Source organism: Poecilia reticulata, chromosome 5, assembly GCF_904066995.2.
Source record: "Poecilia reticulata chromosome 5, P_reticulata-male-v2, whole genome shotgun sequence".
Classification (NCBI taxonomy): domain Eukaryota; kingdom Metazoa; phylum Chordata; class Actinopteri; order Cyprinodontiformes; family Poeciliidae; genus Poecilia; species Poecilia reticulata.
The window spans coordinates 3,685,694-3,699,939 of record NC_088834.1 but is presented as its reverse complement, the minus strand read 5'-3'; the positions used below and the strand labels follow the sequence as shown (position 1 = coordinate 3,699,939).

The following is a 14,246-nucleotide window of genomic DNA, read 5'->3' as shown; positions in this document are numbered from 1 at the left end:
TTATTTTTGTTCTCATTTCCCCAATTCTCTTTTGGAGTTTATAAAAAACCATCATCCTTTCCTTTCTTCTACCCATAATGTTTTCATTTTTTGTTTAATTATACCCTTTATCTCTGTTATACTAAAACTAACATTGATATCTATATTTCGCAGACTGGTACTCTCTATACCCATCCTGTCTGCCGTTTAATAGCCCTTAAAACCTTTATGTGCTACGTGGTGTAAGTAATGCTGAGGTCAACGGTTCATTTCCCTTACTGGCCAATTCAAATCTAAGGCGTTGAGAACATCAACACATATAAAAGGCCTAAAAATTGGGGTGATGTGGTGGCGCAGGGGCAAAACAAGACCCATGTATTGAGGCCCTAGTCCTCATGGCAGCGGTCGCAGGATCAATTCCCAGCCTGGTGACATTTGCCACAAGCTAACAAAACTTTAAAAAAATATATAAATGATGGCAAAAAAAAGCAGAAAAATTACATATTAGGCATGTTGATTTTAAAAATATTAGAATAGAAACACTTTTCTCAAATTCCTTCTTAACATTATGTAAATTGTTCTTTAATCCATGGAAACTCATCATTGTCTCATCAGAGTGTGTTACTAATAATCCTGAGGCCATGGGATCAATCCTCATACTCGCCTATAAAAATATAAAGTCTTTCAGAAAATCAACACTTCAAAATATAAGAAGGGTGAAAAAAAAAATCAATACTTCGAAAGAAAATATGGTTCTGAAATACAATCAACACTTCAAAATAAAAAAATGTCAAAAATAAAATCAACAATTCAAAATAAATAATGGTTCAAAAATAAAATAAACACTTTAAAATAAAAAAGTGCTGGAAAATAAAATCAAAATTTCAAAATAAAAATGCTAGAAAGTATACCTTTATGCAAGTTGACTTTGAAAAACATTAGGATATGAGCACTTTTGTTAGGATCACAAAAGGTTTTAGCAAATAGATGCTAAAAACATGTGGTGCTATGAACACCAAGGTCATGGGTTCAATCCCCATACTGGCCATAAGAGACATAAAGTGTTTCGCACAATCAAGACTGCAGAGTAACAAAAGGATTTAAGTTAAATCATTTCAAACAATGATTCAAAAATAATATTAGAATAGGAGCAATTTTGTCACGTTTGTATTGTGTTAAGATCATGTACGTTTTCTTAGATCCATGAAATCTCCATAACTTGGTGAACAAAGAGTGAGACTTATATTTGTGCCAAATATCACATTATAGTCCATACATCCAAAAAAGGTTTGACTACGTCAAGAACAGAGAAAAATGGTTCTACTGAGACTTGAACTCAGATCACTGGATTCAGAGTCCAGAGTGCTAACCATCACACCATAGAACCAAGAAGGGGGAACTTAAATAAAGTGGCCTCGATTTCAAAGATGACTGCATTGAAGTCCATTGGCGTTTGAACCGTCAGGAAAACATTTGTGGTCCACTGTGAGAAGCACAACTTACAAGATCTGTTTTTGTCTGGTTTCGAACCAGAGACCTTTTGCGTGTTAGGCAAACGTGATAACCACTACACTACAGAAACTGAACTTCTTCTGTCTGTTTCAGTTTGAAGTTCCAAATTTAAAGATGTCAGATGCAGCACATCGAGTGTCTAGTCAGGCTTGCACTCAGATGCCTGGATTCAGAGCACAGACCACTACACCATAGAACCCTTGCTGACCTTTTATCACCTCGATGGAAGGAGCACAGTGCGTATGGCCGATTAGCTCAGCTGGTCAGAGTGTGGTGCTAATAACACCAAGGTCATGGGTTCAATCCCCATACTGGCCATGAGAGACATGAAGTGTATCGCACAATCAAGACTGCAGAGTAACAAAAGGATTTAAGTTCATCAATTTCATATATTGATTCAAAAAAATATTAGAATATGAGTGGTTTCTCACATTTTTATTGTGTTAAGATCATGTACGTTTTCTTAGATCCATGAAATCTCCATAACTTGGTGAACAAACAGTCAGACTTATATTTGTGCCAAATTTCACATTATGGTCCATACATCAAAAAAAGGATAGACTATGTCAAGAACAGAGAGAAATGGTTCTACTGAGACTTGAACTCAGATCACTGGATTCAGAGTCCAGAGTGCTAACCATTACACCATAGAACCGAGAAGTGGGAACTTAAATAAAGTGGCCTCGATTTCAAAGATGACTGCATTAAAGTCCATTGGCGCTTGAACCGTCAGGAAAACACTTGTGGTCCCCTGTGAGAAGTACAACGTACAAGATCTGTTTCTGTCTGGTTTCGAACCAGAGACCTTTTGCGTGTGAAGCAAACGTGATAACCACTACACTACAGAAACTGAATTTCTTCTGTCTGTTTCAGTTTGAAACTCCAAATTTGAAGATGTCAGATGCAACACATCGAGTGTCTAGTCAGGCTTGCACTCAGATGTCTGGATTCAGAGCACAGACCACTACACCATAGAACCCTTGCTGACCTTTTACCACCTCGATGGAAGGAGCACAGTGCGTATGGCCGGTTAGCTCAGCTGGTCAGAGCGTGGTGCTAATAACGCCAAGGTCATGGGTTCAAACCCCATACTGGCCATATGAAACATAAACTGTTTAGCACAATCAAGACTGCAGAGTAACAAAAGGATTTAAGTTCATCAATTTCATATATTGATACAAAATAATATTAGAATTTGAGTGGTTTCTCACATTTTTATTGTGTTAAGATCATGTACGTTTTCTTAGATCCATGAAATCTCCATAACTTGAACAAAATGTCAGACTTATATTTGTGCCAAATTTCACATTATGGTCCATACATCAAAAAAAGGATAGACTATGTCAAGAACAGAGAGAAATGGTTCTACTGAGACTTGAATTCAGATCACTGGATTCAGAGTCCAGAGTGCTAACCATTACACCATAGAACCGAGAAGTGGGAACTTAAATAAAGTGGCCTCGATTTCAAAGATGACTGCATTAAAGTCCATTGGCGCTTGAACCGTCAGGAAAACACTTGTGGTCCCCTGTGAGAAGTACAACTTACAAGATCTGTTTCTGTCTGGTTTCGAACCAGAGACCTTTTGCGTGTGAAGCAAACGTGATAACCACTACACTACAGAAACTGAATTTCTTCTGTCTGTTTCAGTTTGAAACTCCAAATTTGAAGATGTCAGATGCAACACATCGAGTGTCTAGTCAGGCTTGCACTCAGATGTCTGGATTCAGAGCACAGACCACTACACCATAGAACCCTTGCTGACCTTTTACCACCTCGATGGAAGGAGCACAGTGCGTATGGCCGGTTAGCTCAGCTGGTCAGAGCGTGGTGCTAATAACGCCAAGGTCATGGGTTCAAACCCCATACTGGCCATATGAAACATAAACTGTTTAGCACAATCAAGACTGCAGAGTAACAAAAGGATTTAAGTTCATCAATTTCATATATTGATACAAAATAATATTAGAATTTGAGTGGTTTCTCACATTTTTATTGTGTTAAGATCATGTACGTTTTCTTAGATCCATGAAATCTCCATAACTTGAACAAAATGTAAGACTTATATTTGTGCCAAATTTCACATTATGGTCCATACATCAAAAAAAGGATCAACTATGTCAAGAACAGAGAGAAATGGTTCTACTGAGACTTGAACTCAGATCACTGGATTCAGAGTCCAGAGTGCTAACCATTACACCATAGAACGGAGAAGTGGGAACTTAAATAAAGTGGCCTCGATTTCAAAGATGACTGCATTGAAGTCCATTGGCGCTTGAACCGTCAGGAAAACACTTGTGGTCCCCTGTGAGAAGTACAACGTACAAGATCTGTTTCTGTCTGGTTTCGAACCAGAGACCTTTTGCGTGTGAAGCAAACGTGATAACCACTACACTACAGAAACTGAACTTCTTCTGACTGTTTCAGTTTGAAGTTCCAAATTTGAAGATGTCAGATGCAACACATCAAGTGTGTAGTCAGGTTTGCACTCAGATGTCTGGATTCAGAGCACAGACCACTACACCATAGAACCCTTGCTGACCTTTTACCACCTCGATGGAAGGAGCACAGTGCGTATGGCCGGTTAGCTCAGCTGGTCAGAGCGTGGTGCTAATAACGCCAAGGTCATGGGTTCAAACCCCATACGGGCCATATGAAACATAAACTGTTTAGCACAATCAAGCCTGCAGTGTAACAAAAGGATATAAGTTCATCAATTTCATATATTGATTCAAAAAAAATTAGAATATGAGTGGTTTCTCACATTTTTATTGTGTTAAGATCATGTAGGTTTTCTTAGATCCATGAAATCTCCATAACTTGGTGACAGACTTATATTTGTGCCAAATTTCACATTATGGTCCATACATCAAAAAAAGGATCGACTATGTCAAGAACAGAGAGAAATGGTTCTACTGAGACTTGAACTCAGATCACTGGATTCAGAGTCCAGAGTGCTAACCATTACACCATAGAACCGAGAAGTGGGAACTTAAATAAAGTGGCCTCGATTTCAAAGATGACTGCATTGAAGTCCATTGGCGCTTGAACCGTCAGGAAAACACTTGTGGTCCCCTGTGAGAAGTACAACGTACAAGATCTGTTTCTGTCTGGTTTCGAACCAGAGACCTTTTGCGTGTGAAGCAAACGTGATAACCACTACACTACAGAAACTGAACTTCTTCTGTCTGTTTCAGTTTGAAGTTCCAAATTTGAAGATGTCAGATGCAACACATCAAGTGTGTAGTCAGGCTTGCACTCAGATGTCTGGATTCAGAGCACAGACCACTACACCATAGAACCCTTGCTGACCTTTTACCACCTCGATGGAAGGAGCACAGTGCGTATGGCCGGTTAGCTCAGCTGGTCAGAGCGTGGTGCTAATAACGCCAAGGTCATGGGTTCAAACCCCATACGGGCCATATGAAACATAAACTATTTAGCACAATCAAGACTGCAGAGTAACAAAAGTATTTAAGTTAATCAATTTCATATATTGATTCAAAAAAATATTAGAATATGAGTGGTTTCTCACATTTTTATTGTGTTAAGATCATGTAGGTTTTCTTAGATCCATGAAATCTCCATAACTTGAACAAAATGTCAGACTTATATTTGTGCCAAATTTCACATTATGGTCCATACATCAAAAAAAGGATAGACTATGTCAAGAACAGAGAGAAATGGTTCTACTGAGACTTGAATTCAGATCACTGGATTCAGAGTCCAGAGTGCTAACCATTACACCATAGAACCAAGAAGTGGGAACTTAAATAAAGTGGCCTCGATTTCAAAGATGACTGCATTAAAGTCCATTGGCGCTTGAACCGTTAGGAAAACACTTGTGGTCCCCTGTGAGAAGTACAACGTACAAGATCTGTTTCTGTCTGGTTTCGAACCAGAGACCTTTTGCGTGTGAAGCAAACGTGATAACCACTACACTACAGAAACTGAATTTCTTCTGTCTGTTACAGTTTGAAGCTCCAAATTTGAAGATGTCAGATGCAACACATCGAGTGTCTAGTCAGGCTTGCACTCAGATGTCTGGATTCAGAGCACAGACCACTACACCATAGAACCCTTGCTGACCTTTTACCACCTCGATGGAAGGAGCACAGTGCGTATGGCCGGTTAGCTCAGCTGGTCAGAGCGTGGTGCTAATAACGCCAAGGTCATGGGTTCAAACCCCATACTGGCCATATGAAACATAAACTGTTTAGCACAATCAAGACTGCAGAGTAACAAAAGGATTTAAGTTCATCAATTTCATATATTGATTCAAAAAATATTAGAATTGAGTGGTTTCTCACATTTTTATTGTGTTAAGATCATGTAGTTTTCTTAGATCCATGAAATCTCCATTACTTGAAAAAAATGTAAGACTTATATTTGTTAGAAATTTCATATTATGGTTCATACATCAAAAAAAGGATCACTATGTCAAGAACAGAGAGAAATGGTTCTACTGAGACTTGAACTCAGATCACTGGATTAGAGTCCAGAGTGCTAACCATTACACCATAGAACCGAGAAGTGGGAACTTAAATAAAGTGGCCTCGATTTCAAAGATGACTGCATTGAAGTCCATTGGCGCTTGAACCGTCAGGAAAACACTTGTGGTCCCCTGTGAGAAGTACAACGTACAAGATCTGTTTCTGTCTGGTTTCGAACCAGAGACCTTTTGCGTGTGAAGCAAACGTGATAACCACTACACTACAGAAACTGAACTTCTTCTGTCTGTTTCAGTTTGAAGTTCCAAATTTGAAGATGTCAGATGCAACACATCAAGTGTGTAGTCAGGCTTGCACTCAGATGTCTGGATTCAGAGCACAGACCACTACACCATAGAACCCTTGCTGACCTTTTACCACCTCGATGGAAGGAGCACAGTGCGTATGGCCGGTTAGCTCAGCTGGTCAGAGCGTGGTGCTAATAACGCCAAGGTCATGGGTTCAAACCCCATACGGCCATATGAAACATAAACTGTTTAGCACAATCAAGACTGCAGAGTAAAAAAAGTATTTAAGTTCAACAATTTCATATATTGATTCAAAATAATATTAGAATATGAGTGGTTTCTCACATTTTTATTGTGTTAAGATCATGTACGTTTTCTTAGATCCATGAAATCTCCATAACTTGAACAAAATGTCAGACTTATATTTGTGCCAAATTTCACATTATGGTCCATACATCAAAAAAAGGATCAACTATGTCAAGAACAGAGAGAAATGGTTCTACTGAGACTTGAACTCAGATCACTGGATTCAGAGTCCAGAGTGCTAACCATTACACCATAGAACCAAGAACTTAAATAAAGTGGCCTCGATTTCAAAGATGACTGCATTGAAGTCCATTGGCGCTTGAACTGTCAGGAAAACAGTTGTGGTCCCCTGTGAGAAGTACAACATACAAGATCTGTTTCTGTCTGGTTTCGAACCAGAGACCTTTTGTGTGTTAGGCAAACGTGATAACCACTACACTACAGAAACTGAACTTCTTCTGTCTGTTTCAGTTTGAAGTTCCAAATTTGAAGATGTCAGATGCAACACATCAAGTGTGTAGTCAGGCTTGCACTCAGATGTCTGGATTCAGAGCACAGACCACTACACCATAGAACCCTTGCTGACCTTTTACCACCTCGATGGAAGGAGCACAGTGCGTATGGCCGGTTAGCTCAGCTGGTCAGAGCGTGGTGCTAATAACGCCAAGGTCATGGGTTCAAACCCCATACTGGCCATATGAAACATAAACTGTTTAGCACAATCAAGACTGCAGAGTAACAAAAGGATTTAAGTTCATCAATTTCAATATTGATTCAAAAAATATTAGAATATGAGTGGTTTCTCACATTTTTATTGTGTTAAGATCATGTAGGTTTTCTTAGATCCATGAAATCTCCATAACTTGAACAAAATGTAAGACTTATATTTGTGCCACATTTCACATTATGGTCCATACATCAAAAAAAGGATCAACTATGTCAAGAACAGAGAGAAATGGTTCTACTGAGACTTGAACTCAGATCACTGGATTCAGAGTCCAGAGTGCTAACCATTACACCATAGAACCGAGAAGTGGGAACTTAAATAAAGTGGCCTCGATTTCAAAGATGACTGCATTGAAGTCCATTGGCGCTTGAACCGTCAGGAAAACAATTGTGGTCCACTGTGAGAAGTACAACGTTCAAGATCTGTTTCTGTCTGGTTTCGAACCAGAGACCTTTTGCATGTTAGGCAAACGTGATAACCACTACACTACAGAAACTGAACTTCTTCTGTCTGTTTCAGTTTGAAGCTCCAAATTTGAAGATGTCAGATGCAACACATCGAGTGTCGAGTCAGGCTTGCACTCAGATGTCTGGATTCAGAGCACAGACCACTACACCATAGAACCCTTGCTGACCTTTTACCACCTCGATGGAAGGAGCACAGTGCGTATGGCCGGTTAGCTCAGCTGGTCAGAGCGTGGTGCTAATAACGCCAAGGTCATGGGTTCAAACCCCATACGGGCCATATGAAACATAAACTGTTTAGCACAATCAAGCCTGCAGTGTAACAAAAGGATTTAAGTTCATCAATTTCATATATTGATTAAAAAAAAATTAGAATATGAGTGGTTTCTCACATTTTTATTGTGTTAAGATCATGTAGGTTTTCTTAGATCCATGAAATCTCCATAACTTGGTGACAGACTTATATTTGTGCCACATTTCACATTATGGTCCATACATCAAAAAAAGGATCAACTATGTCAAGAACAGAGAGAAATGGTTCTACTGAGACTTGAACTCAGATCACTGGATTCAGAGTCCAGAGTGCTAACCATTACACCATAGAACCGAGAAGTGGGAACTTAAATAAAGTGGCCTCGATTTCAAAGATGACTGCATTGAAGTCCATTGGCGCTTGAACCGTCAGGAAAACACTTGTGGTCCCCTGTGAGAAGTACAACGTACAAGATCTGTTTCTGTCTGGTTTCGAACCAGAGACCTTTTGCGTGTTAGGCAAACGTGATAACCACTACACTACAGAAACTGAACTTCTTCTGTCTGTTTCAGTTTGAAGCTCCAAATTTGAAGATGTCAGATGCAACACATCGAGTGTCTAGTCAGGCTTGCACTCAGATGTCTGGATTCAGAGCACAGACCACTACACCATAGAACCCTTGCTGACCTTTTACCACCTCGATGGAAGGAGCACAGTGCGTATGGCCGGTTAGCTCAGCTGGTCAGAGCGTGGTGCTAATAACGCCAAGGTCATGGGTTCAAACCCCATATGGGCCATATGAAACATAAACTATTTAGCACAATCAAGACTGCAGAGTAACAAAAGGATTTAATTTCATCAATTTCATATATTGATTCAAAAAAAATTAGAATATGAGTGGTTTCTCACATTTTTATTGTTTTTAGATCATGTAGGTTTTCTTTGATCCATGAAATCTCCATAACTTGAACAAAATGTAAGACTTATATTTGTGCCACATTTCACATTATGGTCCATACATCAAAAAAAGGATCAACTATGTCAAGAACAGAGAGAAATGGTTCTACTGAGACTTGAACTCAGATCACTGGATTCAGGGTCCAGAGTGCTAACCATTACACCATAGAACCGAGAACTTAAATAAATTGGCCTCGATTTCAAAGATGACTGCATTGAAGTCCATTGGCGCTTGAACCGTGAGGAAAACAGTTGTGGTCCCCTGTGAGAAGTACAACTTACAAGATCTGTTTCTGTCTGGTTTCAAACCAGAGACCTTTTGCGTGTTAGGCAAACGTGATAACCACTACACTACAGAAACTGAACTTCTTCTGTCTGTTTCAGTTTGAAGTCCAAATTTGAAGATGTCAGATGCAACACATCAGTGTGTAGTCAGGCTTGCACTCAGATGTCTGGATTCAGAGCACAGACCACTACACCATGGAACCCTTGGTGACCTTTTACCACTTCGATGGAAGGAGCACAGTGCGTATGGCCGGTTAGCTCAGCTGGTCAGAGCGTGGTGCTAATAACGCCAAGGTCATGGGTTCAAACCCCATACTGGCCATATGAAACATAAACTGTTTAGCACAATCAAGCCTGCAGAGTAACAAAAGGATTTAAGTTCATCAATTTCATATATTGATTCAAAATAATATTAGAATATGAGTGGTTTCTCACATTTTTATTGTGTTAAGATCATGTAGGTTTTCTTAGATCCATGAAATCTCCATAACTTGGTGAACAAAATGTCAGACTTATATTTGTGCCAAATTTCACATTATGGTCCATACATCAAAAAAAGGATCAACTATGTCAAGAACACAGAGAAATGGTTCTACTGAGACTTGAACTCAGATCACTGGATTCAGAGTCCAGAGTGCTAACCATTACACCATAGAACCGAGAACTTAAATAACGTGGCCTCGATTTCAAAGATGACTGCATTGAAGTCCATTGGCGCTTGAACCGTGAGGAAAACAGTTGTGGTCCCCTGTGAGAAGTACAACGTACAAGATCTGTTTCTGTCTGGTTTCGAACCAGAGACCTTTTGCGTGTTAGGCAAACGTGATAACCACTACACTACAGAAACTGAACTTCTTCTGTCTGTTTCAGTTTGAAGTTCCAAATTTGAAGATGTCAGATGCAACACATCAAGTGTGTAGTCAGGCTTGCACTCAGATGTCTGGATTCAGAGCACAGACCACTACACCATAGAACCCTTGCTGACCTTTTACCACCTCGATGGAAGGAGCACAGTGCGTATGGCCGGTTAGCTCAGCTGGTCAGAGCGTGGTGCTAATAACGCCAAGGTCATGGGTTCAAACCCCATACGGGCCATATGAAACATAAACTATTTAGCACAATCAAGACTGCAGAGTAACAAAAGGATTTAAGTTCATCAATTTCATATATTGATTCAAAAAAATATTAGAATATGAGTGGTTTCTCACATTTTTATTGTGTTAAGATCATGTAGGTTTTCTTAGATCCATGAAATCTCCATAACTTGAACAAAATGTCAGACTTATATTTGTGCCAAATTTCACATTATGGTCCATACATCAAAAAAAGGATCGACTATGTCAAGAACAGAGAGAAATGGTTCTACTGAGACTTGAACTCAGATCACTGGATTCAGAGTCCAGAGTGCTAACCATTACACCATAGAACCGAGAACTTAAATAAAGTGGCCTCGATTTCAAAGATGACTGCATTGAAGTCCATTGGCGCTTGAACCGTCAGGAAAACAGTTGGGGTCCCTTGTGAGAAGTACAACGTACAAGATCTGTTTCTGTCTGGTTTCGAACCAGAGACCTTTTGCGTGTTAGGCAAACGTGATAACCACTACACTACAGAAACTGAACTTCTTCTGTCTGTTTCAGTTTGAAGTTCCAAATTTGAAGATGTCAGATGCAACACATCAAGTGTGTAGTCAGGCTTGCACTCAGATGTCTGGATTCAGAGCACAGACCACTACACCATAGAACCCTTGCTGACCTTTCACCACCTCGATGGAAGGAGCACAGTGCGTATGGCCGGTTAGCTCAGCTGGTCAGAGCGTGGTGCTAATAACGCCAAGGTCATGGGTTCAAACCCCATACTGGCCATATGAAACATAAACTGTTTAGCACAATCAAGACTGCAGAGTAACAAAAGGATTTAAGTTCATCAATTTCATATATTGATTCAAAAAATATTAGAATATGAGTGGTTTCTCACATTTTTATTGTGTTAAGATCATGTAGGTTTTCTTAGATCCATGAAATCTCCATAACTTGAACAAAATGTCAGACTTATATTTGTGCCAAATTTCACATTATGGTCCATACATCAAAAAAAGGATCAACTATGTCAAGAACAGAGAGAAATGGTTCTACTGAGACTTGAACTCAGATCACTGGATTCAGAGTCCAGAGTGCTAACCATTACACCATAGAACCGAGAACTTAAATAAAGTGGCCTCGATTTCAAAGATGACTGCATTGAAGTCCATTGGCGCTTGAACCGTGAGGAAAACAGTTGTGGTCCCCTGTGAGAAGTACAAAAAAAAAAAAAAAAAAAAAAAAAAAAAAAAAAAAAAAAAAAAAAAAAAAAAAAAAAAAAAAAAAAACAAAATCTGCTGTCATTGGCCTTGAACCGTCAGGAAACACTTGTGGTCCCTGTGAGAAGACAACGTACAAGATCTGTTTCTGTCTGGTTTGAACCAGAGACCTTTTGCGTGTTAGGCAAACGTGATAACCACTACACTACAGAAACTGAACTTCTTCTGTCTGTTTCAGTTTGAAGCTCCAAATTTGAAGATGTCAGATGCAACACATCGAGTGTCTAGTCAGGCTTGCACTCAGATGTCTGGATTCAGAGCACAGACCACTACACCATAGAACCCTTGCTGACCTTTTACCACCTCGATGGAAGGAGCACAGTGCGTATGGCCGGTTAGCTCAGCTGGTCAGAGCGTGGTGCTAATAACGCCAAGGTCATGGGTTCAAACCCCATACTGGCCATATGAAACATAAACTGTTTAGCACAATCAAGACTGCAGAGTAACAAAAGGATTTAAGTTCATCAATTTCATATATTGATTCAAAAAAATATTAGAATATGAGTGGTTTCTCACATTTTTATTGTGTTAAGATCATGTAGGTTTTCTTAGATCCATGAAATCTCCATAACTTGAACAAAATGTAGACTTATATTTGTGCCAAATTTCACATTATGGTCCATACATCAAAAAAAGGATCAACTATGTCAAGAACAGAGAGAAATGGTTCTACTGAGACTTGAACTCAGATCACTGGATTCAGAGTCCAGAGTGCTAACCATTACACCATAGAACCGAGAACTTAAATAAAGTGGCCTCGATTTCAAAGATGACTGCATTGAAGTCCATTGGCGCTTGAACCGTCAGGAAAACAGTTGTGGTCCCCTGTGAGAAGTACAACGTACAAGATCTGTTTCTGTCTGGTTTCGAACCAGAGACCTTTTGCGTGTTAGGCAAACGTGATAACCACTACACTACAGAAACTGAACTTCTTCTGTCTGTTTCAGTTTGAAGTTCCAAATTTGAAGATGTCAGATGCAACACATCAAGTGTGTAGTCAGGCTTGCACTCAGATGTCTGGATTCAGAGCACAGACCACTACACCATAGAACCCTTGCTGACCTTTTACCACCTCGATGGAAGGAGCACAGTGCGTATGGCCGGTTAGCTCAGCTGGTCAGAGCGTGGTGCTAATAACGCCAAGGTCATGGGTTCAAACCCCATACGGGCCATATGAAACATAAACTGTTTAGCACAATCAAGACTGCAGAGTAACAAAAGGATTTAAGTTCATCAATTTCATATATTGATTCAAAAAATATTAGAATATGAGTGGTTTCTCACATTTTTATTGTGTTAAGATCATGTACGTTTTCTTAGATCCATGAAATCTCCATAACTTGAACAAAATGTCAGACTTATATTTGTGCCAAATTTCACATTATGGTCCATACATCAAAAAAAGGATCGACTATGTCAAGAACAGAGAGAAATGGTTCTACTGAGACTTGAACTCAGATCACTGGATTCAGAGTCCAGAGTGCTAACCATTACACCATAGAACCGAGAAGTGGGAACTTAAATAAAGTGGCCTCGATTTCAAAGATGACTGCATTGAAGTCCATTGGCGCTTGAACCGTCAGGAAAACACTTGTGGTCCCCTGTGAGAAGTACAACGTACAAGATCTGTTTCTGTCTGGTTTCGAACCAGAGACCTTTTGCGTGTGAAGCAAACGTGATAACCACTACACTACAGAAACTGAACTTCTTCTGTCTGTTTCAGTTTGAAGCTCCAAATTTGAAGATGTCAGATGCAACACATCGAGTGTCTAGTCAGGCTTGCACTCAGATGTCTGGATTCAGAGCACAGACCACTACACCATAGAACCCTTGCTGACCTTTTACCACCTCGATGGAAGGAGCACAGTGCGTATGGCCGGTTAGCTCAGCTGGTCAGAGCGTGGTGCTAATAACGCCAAGGTCATGGGTTCAAACCCCATACTGGCCATATGAAACATAAACTGTTTAGCACAATCAAGACTGCAGAGTAACAAAAGGATTTAAGTTCATCAATTTCATATATTGATTCAAAAAAATATTAGAATATGAGTGGTTTCTCACATTTTTATTGTGTTAAGATCATGTAGGTTTTCTTAGATCCATGAAATCTCCATAACTTGAACAAAATGTCAGACTTATATTTGTGCCAAATTTCACATTATGGTCCATACATCAAAAAAAGGATCAACTATGTCAAGAACAGAGAGAAATGGTTCTACTGAGACTTGAACTCAGATCACTGGATTCAGAGTCCAGAGTGCTAACCATTACACCATAGAACCGAGAAGTGGGAACTTAAATAAAGTGGCCTCGATTTCAAAGATGACTGCATTGAAGTCCATTGGCGCTTGAACCGTCAGGAAAACACTTGTGGTCCCCTGTGAGAAGTACAACGTACAAGATCTGTTTCTGTCTGGTTTCGAACCAGAGACCTTTTGCGTGTGAAGCAAACGTGATAACCACTACACTACAGAAACTGAACTTCTTCTGTCTGTTTCAGTTTGAAGTTCCAAATTTGAAGATGTCAGATGCAACACATCAAGTGTGTAGTCAGGCTTGCACTCAGATGTCTGGATTCAGAGCACAGACCACTACACCATAGAACCCTTGCTGACCTTTTACCACCTCGATGGAAGGAGCACAGTGCATATGGCCGGTTAGCTCAG

General features: G+C 39.7%; 49 non-coding genes across 49 annotated transcripts; 16 read left to right on the top strand and 33 right to left on the bottom strand.

The window, feature by feature from the left end:
- Nucleotides 1-1,294: 1,294 nt before the first annotated feature.
- On the bottom strand, nt 1,295-1,366 carry trnaq-cug (transfer RNA glutamine (anticodon CUG)). The gene has a single exon. It is a non-coding gene; the product is annotated as a tRNA-Gln (tRNA).
- Nucleotides 1,367-1,488: 122 nt separating this feature from the next.
- trnav-aac (transfer RNA valine (anticodon AAC)) lies at nt 1,489-1,561 on the bottom strand. Its single transcript has one exon. It is a non-coding gene; the product is annotated as a tRNA-Val (tRNA).
- A 174-nt stretch (nt 1,562-1,735) lies between these two features.
- On the top strand, nt 1,736-1,809 carry trnai-aau (transfer RNA isoleucine (anticodon AAU)). The gene has a single exon. It is a non-coding gene; the product is annotated as a tRNA-Ile (tRNA).
- A 265-nt stretch (nt 1,810-2,074) lies between these two features.
- trnaq-cug (transfer RNA glutamine (anticodon CUG)) lies at nt 2,075-2,146 on the bottom strand. The gene has a single exon. It is a non-coding gene; the product is annotated as a tRNA-Gln (tRNA).
- Nucleotides 2,147-2,268: 122 nt separating this feature from the next.
- On the bottom strand, nt 2,269-2,341 carry trnav-cac (transfer RNA valine (anticodon CAC)). Its single transcript has one exon. It is a non-coding gene; the product is annotated as a tRNA-Val (tRNA).
- Nucleotides 2,342-2,515: 174 nt separating this feature from the next.
- On the top strand, nt 2,516-2,589 carry trnai-aau (transfer RNA isoleucine (anticodon AAU)). Its single transcript has one exon. It is a non-coding gene; the product is annotated as a tRNA-Ile (tRNA).
- A 262-nt stretch (nt 2,590-2,851) lies between these two features.
- On the bottom strand, nt 2,852-2,923 carry trnaq-cug (transfer RNA glutamine (anticodon CUG)). The gene has a single exon. It is a non-coding gene; the product is annotated as a tRNA-Gln (tRNA).
- Nucleotides 2,924-3,045: 122 nt separating this feature from the next.
- trnav-cac (transfer RNA valine (anticodon CAC)) lies at nt 3,046-3,118 on the bottom strand. The gene has a single exon. It is a non-coding gene; the product is annotated as a tRNA-Val (tRNA).
- A 174-nt stretch (nt 3,119-3,292) lies between these two features.
- On the top strand, nt 3,293-3,366 carry trnai-aau (transfer RNA isoleucine (anticodon AAU)). The gene has a single exon. It is a non-coding gene; the product is annotated as a tRNA-Ile (tRNA).
- A 262-nt stretch (nt 3,367-3,628) lies between these two features.
- trnaq-cug (transfer RNA glutamine (anticodon CUG)) lies at nt 3,629-3,700 on the bottom strand. The gene has a single exon. It is a non-coding gene; the product is annotated as a tRNA-Gln (tRNA).
- A 122-nt stretch (nt 3,701-3,822) lies between these two features.
- On the bottom strand, nt 3,823-3,895 carry trnav-cac (transfer RNA valine (anticodon CAC)). The gene has a single exon. It is a non-coding gene; the product is annotated as a tRNA-Val (tRNA).
- A 174-nt stretch (nt 3,896-4,069) lies between these two features.
- On the top strand, nt 4,070-4,143 carry trnai-aau (transfer RNA isoleucine (anticodon AAU)). The gene has a single exon. It is a non-coding gene; the product is annotated as a tRNA-Ile (tRNA).
- A 255-nt stretch (nt 4,144-4,398) lies between these two features.
- On the bottom strand, nt 4,399-4,470 carry trnaq-cug (transfer RNA glutamine (anticodon CUG)). The gene has a single exon. It is a non-coding gene; the product is annotated as a tRNA-Gln (tRNA).
- A 122-nt stretch (nt 4,471-4,592) lies between these two features.
- On the bottom strand, nt 4,593-4,665 carry trnav-cac (transfer RNA valine (anticodon CAC)). The gene has a single exon. It is a non-coding gene; the product is annotated as a tRNA-Val (tRNA).
- A 174-nt stretch (nt 4,666-4,839) lies between these two features.
- trnai-aau (transfer RNA isoleucine (anticodon AAU)) lies at nt 4,840-4,913 on the top strand. Its single transcript has one exon. It is a non-coding gene; the product is annotated as a tRNA-Ile (tRNA).
- Nucleotides 4,914-5,175: 262 nt separating this feature from the next.
- trnaq-cug (transfer RNA glutamine (anticodon CUG)) lies at nt 5,176-5,247 on the bottom strand. Its single transcript has one exon. It is a non-coding gene; the product is annotated as a tRNA-Gln (tRNA).
- A 122-nt stretch (nt 5,248-5,369) lies between these two features.
- On the bottom strand, nt 5,370-5,442 carry trnav-cac (transfer RNA valine (anticodon CAC)). Its single transcript has one exon. It is a non-coding gene; the product is annotated as a tRNA-Val (tRNA).
- Nucleotides 5,443-5,616: 174 nt separating this feature from the next.
- Nucleotides 5,617-5,690, top strand: trnai-aau (transfer RNA isoleucine (anticodon AAU)). The gene has a single exon. It is a non-coding gene; the product is annotated as a tRNA-Ile (tRNA).
- Nucleotides 5,691-6,141: 451 nt separating this feature from the next.
- On the bottom strand, nt 6,142-6,214 carry trnav-cac (transfer RNA valine (anticodon CAC)). The gene has a single exon. It is a non-coding gene; the product is annotated as a tRNA-Val (tRNA).
- A 174-nt stretch (nt 6,215-6,388) lies between these two features.
- On the top strand, nt 6,389-6,461 carry trnai-aau (transfer RNA isoleucine (anticodon AAU)). The gene has a single exon. It is a non-coding gene; the product is annotated as a tRNA-Ile (tRNA).
- A 262-nt stretch (nt 6,462-6,723) lies between these two features.
- Nucleotides 6,724-6,795, bottom strand: trnaq-cug (transfer RNA glutamine (anticodon CUG)). Its single transcript has one exon. It is a non-coding gene; the product is annotated as a tRNA-Gln (tRNA).
- Nucleotides 6,796-6,910: 115 nt separating this feature from the next.
- On the bottom strand, nt 6,911-6,983 carry trnav-aac (transfer RNA valine (anticodon AAC)). Its single transcript has one exon. It is a non-coding gene; the product is annotated as a tRNA-Val (tRNA).
- A 174-nt stretch (nt 6,984-7,157) lies between these two features.
- Nucleotides 7,158-7,231, top strand: trnai-aau (transfer RNA isoleucine (anticodon AAU)). The gene has a single exon. It is a non-coding gene; the product is annotated as a tRNA-Ile (tRNA).
- Nucleotides 7,232-7,491: 260 nt separating this feature from the next.
- Nucleotides 7,492-7,563, bottom strand: trnaq-cug (transfer RNA glutamine (anticodon CUG)). The gene has a single exon. It is a non-coding gene; the product is annotated as a tRNA-Gln (tRNA).
- A 122-nt stretch (nt 7,564-7,685) lies between these two features.
- trnav-aac (transfer RNA valine (anticodon AAC)) lies at nt 7,686-7,758 on the bottom strand. The gene has a single exon. It is a non-coding gene; the product is annotated as a tRNA-Val (tRNA).
- A 174-nt stretch (nt 7,759-7,932) lies between these two features.
- trnai-aau (transfer RNA isoleucine (anticodon AAU)) lies at nt 7,933-8,006 on the top strand. Its single transcript has one exon. It is a non-coding gene; the product is annotated as a tRNA-Ile (tRNA).
- Nucleotides 8,007-8,261: 255 nt separating this feature from the next.
- trnaq-cug (transfer RNA glutamine (anticodon CUG)) lies at nt 8,262-8,333 on the bottom strand. The gene has a single exon. It is a non-coding gene; the product is annotated as a tRNA-Gln (tRNA).
- A 122-nt stretch (nt 8,334-8,455) lies between these two features.
- Nucleotides 8,456-8,528, bottom strand: trnav-aac (transfer RNA valine (anticodon AAC)). The gene has a single exon. It is a non-coding gene; the product is annotated as a tRNA-Val (tRNA).
- Nucleotides 8,529-8,702: 174 nt separating this feature from the next.
- trnai-aau (transfer RNA isoleucine (anticodon AAU)) lies at nt 8,703-8,776 on the top strand. The gene has a single exon. It is a non-coding gene; the product is annotated as a tRNA-Ile (tRNA).
- Nucleotides 8,777-9,037: 261 nt separating this feature from the next.
- On the bottom strand, nt 9,038-9,109 carry trnaq-cug (transfer RNA glutamine (anticodon CUG)). Its single transcript has one exon. It is a non-coding gene; the product is annotated as a tRNA-Gln (tRNA).
- Nucleotides 9,110-9,224: 115 nt separating this feature from the next.
- On the bottom strand, nt 9,225-9,297 carry trnav-aac (transfer RNA valine (anticodon AAC)). The gene has a single exon. It is a non-coding gene; the product is annotated as a tRNA-Val (tRNA).
- Nucleotides 9,298-9,469: 172 nt separating this feature from the next.
- On the top strand, nt 9,470-9,543 carry trnai-aau (transfer RNA isoleucine (anticodon AAU)). Its single transcript has one exon. It is a non-coding gene; the product is annotated as a tRNA-Ile (tRNA).
- Nucleotides 9,544-9,808: 265 nt separating this feature from the next.
- On the bottom strand, nt 9,809-9,880 carry trnaq-cug (transfer RNA glutamine (anticodon CUG)). The gene has a single exon. It is a non-coding gene; the product is annotated as a tRNA-Gln (tRNA).
- Nucleotides 9,881-9,995: 115 nt separating this feature from the next.
- Nucleotides 9,996-10,068, bottom strand: trnav-aac (transfer RNA valine (anticodon AAC)). The gene has a single exon. It is a non-coding gene; the product is annotated as a tRNA-Val (tRNA).
- A 174-nt stretch (nt 10,069-10,242) lies between these two features.
- trnai-aau (transfer RNA isoleucine (anticodon AAU)) lies at nt 10,243-10,316 on the top strand. Its single transcript has one exon. It is a non-coding gene; the product is annotated as a tRNA-Ile (tRNA).
- Nucleotides 10,317-10,578: 262 nt separating this feature from the next.
- On the bottom strand, nt 10,579-10,650 carry trnaq-cug (transfer RNA glutamine (anticodon CUG)). The gene has a single exon. It is a non-coding gene; the product is annotated as a tRNA-Gln (tRNA).
- Nucleotides 10,651-10,765: 115 nt separating this feature from the next.
- Nucleotides 10,766-10,838, bottom strand: trnav-aac (transfer RNA valine (anticodon AAC)). The gene has a single exon. It is a non-coding gene; the product is annotated as a tRNA-Val (tRNA).
- A 174-nt stretch (nt 10,839-11,012) lies between these two features.
- trnai-aau (transfer RNA isoleucine (anticodon AAU)) lies at nt 11,013-11,086 on the top strand. The gene has a single exon. It is a non-coding gene; the product is annotated as a tRNA-Ile (tRNA).
- A 261-nt stretch (nt 11,087-11,347) lies between these two features.
- Nucleotides 11,348-11,419, bottom strand: trnaq-cug (transfer RNA glutamine (anticodon CUG)). Its single transcript has one exon. It is a non-coding gene; the product is annotated as a tRNA-Gln (tRNA).
- A 244-nt stretch (nt 11,420-11,663) lies between these two features.
- On the bottom strand, nt 11,664-11,735 carry trnav-aac (transfer RNA valine (anticodon AAC)). The gene has a single exon. It is a non-coding gene; the product is annotated as a tRNA-Val (tRNA).
- A 174-nt stretch (nt 11,736-11,909) lies between these two features.
- Nucleotides 11,910-11,983, top strand: trnai-aau (transfer RNA isoleucine (anticodon AAU)). Its single transcript has one exon. It is a non-coding gene; the product is annotated as a tRNA-Ile (tRNA).
- A 261-nt stretch (nt 11,984-12,244) lies between these two features.
- trnaq-cug (transfer RNA glutamine (anticodon CUG)) lies at nt 12,245-12,316 on the bottom strand. Its single transcript has one exon. It is a non-coding gene; the product is annotated as a tRNA-Gln (tRNA).
- Nucleotides 12,317-12,431: 115 nt separating this feature from the next.
- On the bottom strand, nt 12,432-12,504 carry trnav-aac (transfer RNA valine (anticodon AAC)). Its single transcript has one exon. It is a non-coding gene; the product is annotated as a tRNA-Val (tRNA).
- A 174-nt stretch (nt 12,505-12,678) lies between these two features.
- On the top strand, nt 12,679-12,752 carry trnai-aau (transfer RNA isoleucine (anticodon AAU)). The gene has a single exon. It is a non-coding gene; the product is annotated as a tRNA-Ile (tRNA).
- Nucleotides 12,753-13,013: 261 nt separating this feature from the next.
- On the bottom strand, nt 13,014-13,085 carry trnaq-cug (transfer RNA glutamine (anticodon CUG)). Its single transcript has one exon. It is a non-coding gene; the product is annotated as a tRNA-Gln (tRNA).
- Nucleotides 13,086-13,207: 122 nt separating this feature from the next.
- Nucleotides 13,208-13,280, bottom strand: trnav-cac (transfer RNA valine (anticodon CAC)). The gene has a single exon. It is a non-coding gene; the product is annotated as a tRNA-Val (tRNA).
- A 174-nt stretch (nt 13,281-13,454) lies between these two features.
- On the top strand, nt 13,455-13,528 carry trnai-aau (transfer RNA isoleucine (anticodon AAU)). Its single transcript has one exon. It is a non-coding gene; the product is annotated as a tRNA-Ile (tRNA).
- A 262-nt stretch (nt 13,529-13,790) lies between these two features.
- Nucleotides 13,791-13,862, bottom strand: trnaq-cug (transfer RNA glutamine (anticodon CUG)). Its single transcript has one exon. It is a non-coding gene; the product is annotated as a tRNA-Gln (tRNA).
- A 122-nt stretch (nt 13,863-13,984) lies between these two features.
- On the bottom strand, nt 13,985-14,057 carry trnav-cac (transfer RNA valine (anticodon CAC)). The gene has a single exon. It is a non-coding gene; the product is annotated as a tRNA-Val (tRNA).
- Nucleotides 14,058-14,246: the final 189 nt, after the last annotated feature.